The 8,713-nt window shown below is 48.2% G+C and overlaps 1 long non-coding RNA gene across 1 annotated transcript; it reads right to left on the bottom strand.

The window, feature by feature from the left end:
- Window positions 1–561: 561 nt before the first annotated feature.
- Window positions 562–3,775, bottom strand: LOC139234795 (uncharacterized). Its single transcript, XR_011588347.1, has 2 exons — window positions 3,493–3,775; window positions 562–2,799 (listed from the first exon to the last, which is right to left on the bottom strand). It is a non-coding gene; the product is annotated as an uncharacterized lncRNA (long non-coding RNA).
- Window positions 3,776–8,713: the final 4,938 nt, after the last annotated feature.

Below are 8,713 nucleotides of genomic sequence, written 5' to 3'. Positions count from 1 at the left end.
CATTCCAACAGGCACTGCTCCTTTCTCCAGAGAAAAGAATCACTCATCCAGTTTTTTCCTTGCGGATTTTCTCTACTAATTTTTCCCTATCCACTCTTATCCGGAAGGCATTGACTCCTTGCCAGGGTACAGTCCCATTTATTTGGCACTTCACCCACTTATCTAAACCACCATGGTTGCACTGTGTACTGCCTACAGATGCACTGCAGCAACTCGCCAAGGCTTAGAAACATAGAAATTAGGTGCAGGAGCAGGCCATTCGGCCCTTCGAGCCTGCACCGCCATTCCATAAGATCATGGCTTCTTCAACAGCACCTCCCAAACCCGCGTCCTCCACCATCTACTAGGATAAGGATAGCAGGTGGATGGGAACAGCATCTCCTTCAAGTCGTACACCATTCTGACATACCGTTCCTTCATTGTCATTGAGTTAAAATCCTGGAACTCCCCACCTAATGGCATTGTGGGAGCACCTTCACCTCATAGATTCCAGCAGTTCAAGAGTGTAATGTATTTGCTTCACGGGTTCTTTGCTTAAGAATTCATAGCATCACATTGCTATTAAGAACAAATTGGTTTATTAACAAAGGTTTAACAATCATACTACACATTACCAGTTCATCCACCAGGCTAACAACTGCATACTTCATCGTGGATGACCTAGACCCAACTGGCTGGGTTTTATTGAGCCTTGGGAACATCACGAGACTGGCTGAGCCACTCACAATGAAACAGCTCTACAACTATTTTTGTAAAACAAAATATCAAATGCTCCCTTATTAAAGGGGCACTAAAACCGACAAATTAAACAAATGTACTTTTAACAATAAAGGTTCAAATTAAAATTTGGTTGCCGGGGGTGATGATGCACTCCAGTCCCTCCGGCGCCCACCTCTCGCAGAAGGCCGCGAGCGTACCGGTGGACACCGCATGCTCCATCTCCAGGGACACCCTGGCTCGGATGTAACCGCGGAAGAGAGGCAGGCAGTCGGGCTGAACGACCCCCTCGACCGCCCGCTGCCTGGACCGGCTGATGACCCCCTTGGCCAGGCCCAGGAGCAGTCCTACGAGGAGGCCCTCGGACCTTCCTGTTCCCCTCCACACAGGGTGCCCAAAGATCAGGAGTGTGGGACTGAAGTGCAACCAGAATTTGAGGTGCCGCCCCTTCAAATAATGGAAGAGGGGCTGCAACCTCACACATACAACATAAACATGGAACACGGACTCCTCCAGACCGCAGAAATTACAAGCTCTATAAACCTATGAACATCCTCACAGGTGCATAGATTACAGAGAGGAAGGCCCACCACCACATTCTCAAGGACAACTCGGGATGGGCAATTAATGTTGGCCTTGCTAGCGATGCTCAGAACCCCATGGTGCCTCTGGTACTGTGCCCAAGTGAGTGGCAGCAGGTTATGCTACAATGGTCGCATCATAGCTAAGCTGCACGCTCGCCTCATCCTAGTCCCTCAAATGTACATGTGGAAGTTGTTGGAGAGTGGTTAGGAGCAGGAACTCTGGCTAATTTCTCCTCCCTAGTGCCCCACTGCCACCCCGGCTGAAATCGGTTTACTCCACACAGTCCAGGAGTTAAAGCTGAGAGCCTGTGGTCAGTGTGGGTCAAGCTTGCGAAAGCATCAGGGGAGTCTGCTTTCACTTGTTTCTCCTCCACACACACAGAGGAACAAAGCTGTGATCCAAACAGCTAAACATTGTGCTGCACTATAAATGTACTACCTCATTTACAGACAGGCACGTAGCATAAACGAGACTGTGTGTACACACTGCTACAGGCAAGAACAATGCATGGTGTGGAATGTTTTCATTGCTTATCCCCAGAAGCCAAGGGCACCGGCGACAGAAGCAAATGGCTGTTGCATTCCATCAGTGCTGCCTCCGTCCTGACTGCGGAGCGACCACAGGCACTTGCCTGTTCAGACGAGCAATGACCTTTTAGCATGTGCTGACCTCCCCGGACAGTGAGAAAAACCTGCGGCCAGAATGCTAACAACAACTTGTATTTATATAGTGCCTTTATCCATAGTCAAACGTCCCAAGGCGCTTCATAGCAACGTTTTAAGACAAAACAAAGAAATTACAGCAGATGGACCAAAAGCTTGGTTAAAGAGCTATGATTTAAGGAGGAAAGAGAGGCGGAGAGGTTTAGGGAGGGAGTTCCAGAGCTTGGGGCCCAGGCAACAGAAGGCACAGCCACCGATGGTTGAGCGATTATAATCAGGGATGCTCAAGAGGGCAGAATTAGAGGAACGCAGACATCTTGGTGGCTCGGGAATTCAGTTTGTGGAGGGGATCAAAGACAGTTGCTTTGGTCTTTCCAATATTTAATGGGAGAACATTTCTGCTCATCCATCAAGCAGTCTGACAATTTATAGAGACCGTGGAGGGGTCGCGAGAAGTGGTGAGGTAGAGCTGGGTGACGTCAGTGTACATGTGGAAACTAACGCTGTGTTTTGGGATGTTGCTGAGGGGCAACATGTAGATGAGAAATAGGAGGGGGCCAAGGATAGATCCCTGGGGGACACCAGAGGTAACGATGTGGGAGTGGAAAGAACATTGTCAACGTGGATTTTGGGAAACTGCTTATGTGCAAAATTTGTTCCAGTGTTGTCAAATCCACCACGACAGGAATCAGCTTCCATGACGGAAGTTGTATAAAGCTGGGTTTACATTGAATGCCGGCCGCAAGCTCTCATAGGATGAACTCTCCTGCAGCAGTCAGCCAGTAAAACTTCCTTTGTTTTATACCGGTGAACTGGGTGTTCCTTACTGTCAGGTCTGTAAAAAGTAAGAAAGACTTGCATTTATATAGTGCTTTTCACGACCACAGGATCTCCCAAAGCGCTTTACAGCCAATGAAGTACTATTTTGAAATGTGGTCATTTGTAATGTGGGAAACGCGGCAGCCAATTTGCACACAGCAAGCTCCCACAAGCAGCAATGTGATAATGACCCAGATAATCTGTTTTTGTTATGTTGATTGAGAGATAAATATTGGCCAGGACACCGGGGATAACTCCCCTGCTCTTCTTCAAATAGTGCCATGGGATCCTTCACATCCACCTGAAAGACAGAGCCTCGGTTTAATGCGAAAGACGGCACCTCCAACAGTGCGGCACTCCCTCAGCACTGCACTGGAGTGTCAGCCTACATTTTTGTGCTCAAGTCTCTGGAGTGGGACTTGGAACCCACAACCTGCTGACTGAGAGGCAAGTTAGCTGCCCACTGAGCCACAGCTGGCACTGTGTACGTACAGTGAATGTAAATGCATCGTTCCCGTGGCAGCAGTACAGGTTGATGGTGATGCCATGACGGACCTGCATAAAATCACCACTCTGTCTGTGCACTGGATAAAATGTGACGGGCGATCTGTGTATGTGCAGAATGGCGGCTTTGTAAAGTGCAACCAAATTGGTGTAAGACTGGCTGGCCATTCGACAGTAAAGGTGAAGAGCAGCACACGTCACTTACTTGCCAAGGATCTGGATGCAGCAAAACAACAAATTAAGAATGTCAGTTGATCACGCTCTGTCTCAAAGGCCAAATCTAGTTAGACGATCCAGCTTTCGCGATGAACCGCCTATGAATCAAATGTCTTTCTGTATTGCTTGTTGATTGTATTCTAGTCGCAGAAAACCCATTTAAAATACTTTGTATAATGCTACTTGGAAAAGTTCTAGCGCTGTGATAAATGACCTTCTTTCGCAGTAACTGTCTATTTTACTCTATTTGCTCTTGCTTTCTGCAGCTCTCTCGGAGGTTGTTGCAAGTTACTTTGGCAGCTGTTGCAAATGCTGCCCTCTGGTGGAGGGGAAAGTCTGTTGGGGACAACTCCCTGGTAGTAAGCTTTACTAAAATACCTGGAGCAGCCAATTTATATCTGTAGTTGCTCCTAAGTTTAAAATAGTCCATTCTTTAAGATTTTCCATCTCCCAGCATCACCACTATGTTGAATCATCTCACCATCTCCTACACTAACTCATTCGTTACCGGCCTTTTCTTCCTCCCACAATCTTCTGTCTTTGAATATACAATCCTGGTGTCACCCTATCATTACTTCCCAATTTACCATGCCTTTTGCTATGCTTTTCCCATTCTTGGGGGTGAACATATGAACAGTGAGGGACAGATAAAGACCACCCGGTCCGTCAAGCATGTCCCACACAATTGCAATAGCTTGGTGTCGCAACATATACACTGCACCCCACCCGAAACCACGCGTTCTCCTGGGAAAGGCAAAGCACCAGATTAAGAATCCAGCCCAATTTGGGGAAAGAAATCTGGGAAATTCCTCTCCAACCCATCTGGGCGATCAAAACTAGCCCAGGAGATCACTCAGGCTCTGAATTCCGTGCAGTACCGACCTTGTGTAAGAGCTGATCTCTGTCCCAGCTAGAAACATAGAAAATAGGCGCAGTAGTAGGCCATTTGGCCCTTCGAGCCTGCACCGCCATTCAATATGATCATGGCTGATCCTCTATCTCAGCACCATGTTCCCGATTTTTCCCCATACCCCTTGATGTCCGGCTCGTAGATTCAGTGAATCAGCATGCACCGCACGAGACGGCAGCCTGTTCTAGAGGCCCCGCTATTCTCTGGGAAAAGAACCACCTCTTGGCCTTGATCTGGCCTTGTACAACTTAAATTTGTGACCCCTGCTCGTCTGTAACCTATTTAATTGAAACAAACTCAAACACAATCTATTCCCTTCATTATCTTATACACCTCAATCAGTTCACCTCTAAGTCTACGCTTCTCGAAAGTGAAGAGTCCCAGCTCCTTTAGCCTATCAAGGATGCTTTAGAAACATAGAAAGTAGGTGCAGGAGTAGGCCATTCAGCCCTTTGAGCCTGCACCGCCATTCAATATGATCATGGCTGATCATCCAACTTCAGTACCCCATTCTTGCTTTCTCTCCATACCCCTTGATCCCTTTAGCCGTAAGGGCCACATCTAACTCCCTTTTGAATATATCTAACGAACTGGCCTCAACAACTTTCTGTGGTAGAGAATTCCACATGCTCACAACTCTCTGAGTGAAGAAGTTTCTCCTCATCTCGGTCCTAAATGGCTTACCCCTTATCCTTAGTCTGTGACCCCTGGTTCTGGACAACATTGGGACAACATTCTTTCTGCATTTAGCCTGTTCAATCCCATCAGAATTTTATACGTTTCTATGAGATTCCCTTTCATTCTTCTAAATTCCAGTGAATATAAGCCCAGTCGATCCGGTCTTTCTTCATATATCAGTCCTACCATCCTGGGAATCAGTCTGGGAATTGGTCTAGTGGCCCTGATATGCACCCTCACCAAAGCCTCAATATCACCCACATTAACCTGTCTTTTCACAGGTGTTGGAGGATCTGCTCTATATGTTTCCAGCTGCTTCTAGTTTTCAATCAGATTTGCCGTTTTTTTTTTGCTCTTTATGCTGGAGTTCTGGGGATTTGTTTGTCAGTTGTATTTACGTTTCTCTTTCGCTGCATTACTTCTGTCTACTCTGCAGCCGCCTCCATCATGATTACCGAGGAGGGGATCCAAAAACAGGGCCAACAGCACAGACGCAGAAGAGGTCACAGAACTCGTGCGTGGCTGCTCTCCGAAAAGGACAGTGTCTTGTCGATTTTCTCCATTTGCACGATGGCCTGGGTCATTTGTGTGTGGAAGAGAACTGAAGGTTGCATCAGTGGTAGGTGACGTTACATTTCCTGGGGCTATTGGTGCAGTTCCTAGAAATAAATGTTCATTGTGTTGAATGTGATACCATTAAGGAAATGTACTCGCAATGTGCCCCCTTCCTCCATAGTCGGCAGTAACTCCTTCAGCCACTCCACTCCTACCCTTCCTTATCACCTTCACTTTATAACCCCCCCTCCCCCGCCTTCAAAAACCTCCTAACAAACCCTTAACTATTCTGCCGCTTGCCTCAACTCCTCTTTTTCTCTTTCTCGCCTTCCTCCTCCCCCCCATCCACTTAATTGCCCACCTCCCTGTAAAACTCCCCAAGACGTCTCTTCATGTGAGGAGCTGCTGTAGACACAAGCCCTGGACTTTTAATTTTTGCAGCAGCATTTTACATTTAGGTTTTGTACCAAAATGCCACAAAGTGTTAGGAGGGAGAACCTGTCCATTTCATCACATCCTGCAGCCATAGTTTTTTTTTTTTACTCGTTCACGGGATGTGGGCTGCAATGTATTTGCTTCATGGGTCCTTTGCTTAAGAATTCATAGCAACACATTGCTATTAAGAACAAGTTGGTTTATGAACAAAGGTTTAACAATCGCACTACACATTACCAGTTCATCCACTAAGCTCACAACTGCATATCTCATCGTAGACGCCCGAGACCCAACTGACTGGGGTTTTATTGAGTCTTGTGAACATCACATGACTGGCTAAGCCACTTACAATGCAACAGCTCTACAAACCTGTCATGTTTGTAACTACAATGTAACACCACTGTATTACTGTATACACTCAACTTAGATGCACACCTTGACCACAGGGGGTGAACTTGTGGGAGACACTCCTTACCTGATCACACAGGTATACAAAGGGAGGTCCCACGCAGGGTCATCACTTCTGGAGTCCTGTAATAAAGAGTAAAGGTCACAGAGTGGCCTTGTCCCTGGAACGTGCCTCGAGTGGTTTCATGCTGTAGAGTAAGGATTTTACATTGGCGACGAGAAACGTGAATTCACGACCCACGAGAATGGCCACCGGTAGCACAGAGGAACGGTACTGTGTTGGGGAAGACTGGGACGATTTTGTCGAGAGGCTTCAGCGAAGCTTCGTAACTAAAGACTGGCCGGGGGATGCAGCGGCCGACAAGCGACGGGCTCATCTCCTGACCAGCTGCGGGCCAAAGACTTATGCGCTCATGAAGGACTTACTGGCACCCGAAAAGCCGTCGGACAAAACCTTTGAAGAGCTCAGCAAACTAGTCGGGGAGCACCTCAAACCGGCGAGCAGCATACACATGGCTCGACACAGATTCTACACCCACCGATGTCGTGAAGGTCAGAGCATACCGGGCTTTGTAGCGGACCTCCGACGTTTGGCCAGCCTCTGTAAGTTCACAGACGCCTGCAGTGGGGGAGATGCTAAGGGACTTCTTCATCGAGGATATCGGTCATGCGGGAATTTTTCGCAAGTTAATTGAGACCAAGGACTTGATCTTGGAAGCGGCAGCGTTGTTGGCTCAAACTTTCATGGCGGGGGAGGAAGAGACGAAAATGATTTACGCGCACAATTCTGCCTCTAACGCGGCGATGGATCAGGGGGTCAACATCATCAATGCTGCTCAGAGCCCCGCAGGCAGGCAGGGGCAGTCCGACATTTACCAGGCAGCAATAGATCCCAGAGCAGGATCTCAAAGAGACAATGGCAGGCTGAACGGACGTTCACGCCGTCATAGTGGACAATGCGGCCCGGGATGGGGCCATTGACACCTACTAATAGGGTACTTAAGAGCAGTCAAAGGGACAGTCAGCGCGGAATTCCTGGCCATAGTCTCTTTGTCCCCAGCAATGGAAAGTTTAACTCATGCTGGAGGTATGGGGGAAAACACTCAGCCAGATCTTGCAGATTCCAACATTTTGTCTGCAGAAACTGCAATCTCAGTGGCCATTTAGCTCGAATGTGTAGAAAACCTGCAAACAGACTGATATATGAGACAGATGGACCAGAAGAGGGTTCTGTGAGGTAGGATGACTTCTGGAGCAAATCGATGGACGCCGAGGTTCAGCGGGTCCATGCGGCGAATATTCACAGTTCATACACCTAAATGCCACCAATGATGATGAGGGTTTTGTTGAACGGCATCCCAGTACGCATGGAGCAGGACACTGGGGCCAGTCAGTCACTCATGGGCGTTCAGCAATTCGAGAAGCTATGGCCACTCAAATCCAGTAGACCCAAATTAGAACGTATTGAGACACAATTATGGACTGACACCAAGGAAATCATTCCGGTGCTAGGCAGTGCAATGATGGCTGTCACACACAATGGGCTAGTGAACCGGCTGCCACTCTGGATTGTCCCGGGCAATAGTCCCACTCTGTTGGTTAGCCTAGATGAACTGGAAATGGGGGGATGTTCACGCAATGTCCTCGGTGGAGCGAAGTTTGTGCTCACAAGTCCTACAACAATTTGAGTCACTATTTCAACCGGGCATCGGGACTTTCAAAGGCACTAAAGTAGTGATACACATCACCCCGGACGTCAGGCCAGTGCACCACAAAGCCAGAGCGGTGCTGTATGTGATGCGGGAAAAAAATCGAGAGCGAATTGGACTGGCTGTTGCGAGAGGGCATCATCTCGCCTGTTGAATTCAGTAACTGGGCGAGCCCCATCGTTCCCGTACTAAAAGCGGATGGCTCTGTCAGAATCTGTGGCGACTACAAGCCCACCATCAATCGGGTGTCCCTACAAGACCAATACCCGCTCCCGAGAGCGGAGGACCTTTTCGCCACGCTGGCAAGCGGCAAGCTGTTCACCAAGTTGGACCTCACTTCGCCTATATGATCCAGGAACTGGTCGACGAATCCAAACTACTGGACCACCATCACCACACATAAGGGACTGTTTGCGTATAACAGGTGCCCGTTTGGCATTCGATCAGCGGCCGCGATTTTTCAATGTAACATGGAAAGCTTGCTTAAATCCATTCCTGGAGCGATCGTATTCCAG

This window comes from Pristiophorus japonicus, chromosome 22 (genome assembly GCF_044704955.1).
Source record: "Pristiophorus japonicus isolate sPriJap1 chromosome 22, sPriJap1.hap1, whole genome shotgun sequence".
In the NCBI taxonomy this organism is placed as follows: Eukaryota; Metazoa; Chordata; class Chondrichthyes; family Pristiophoridae; genus Pristiophorus; species Pristiophorus japonicus.
This window is presented reverse-complemented; position numbering and strand designations above follow the sequence as displayed.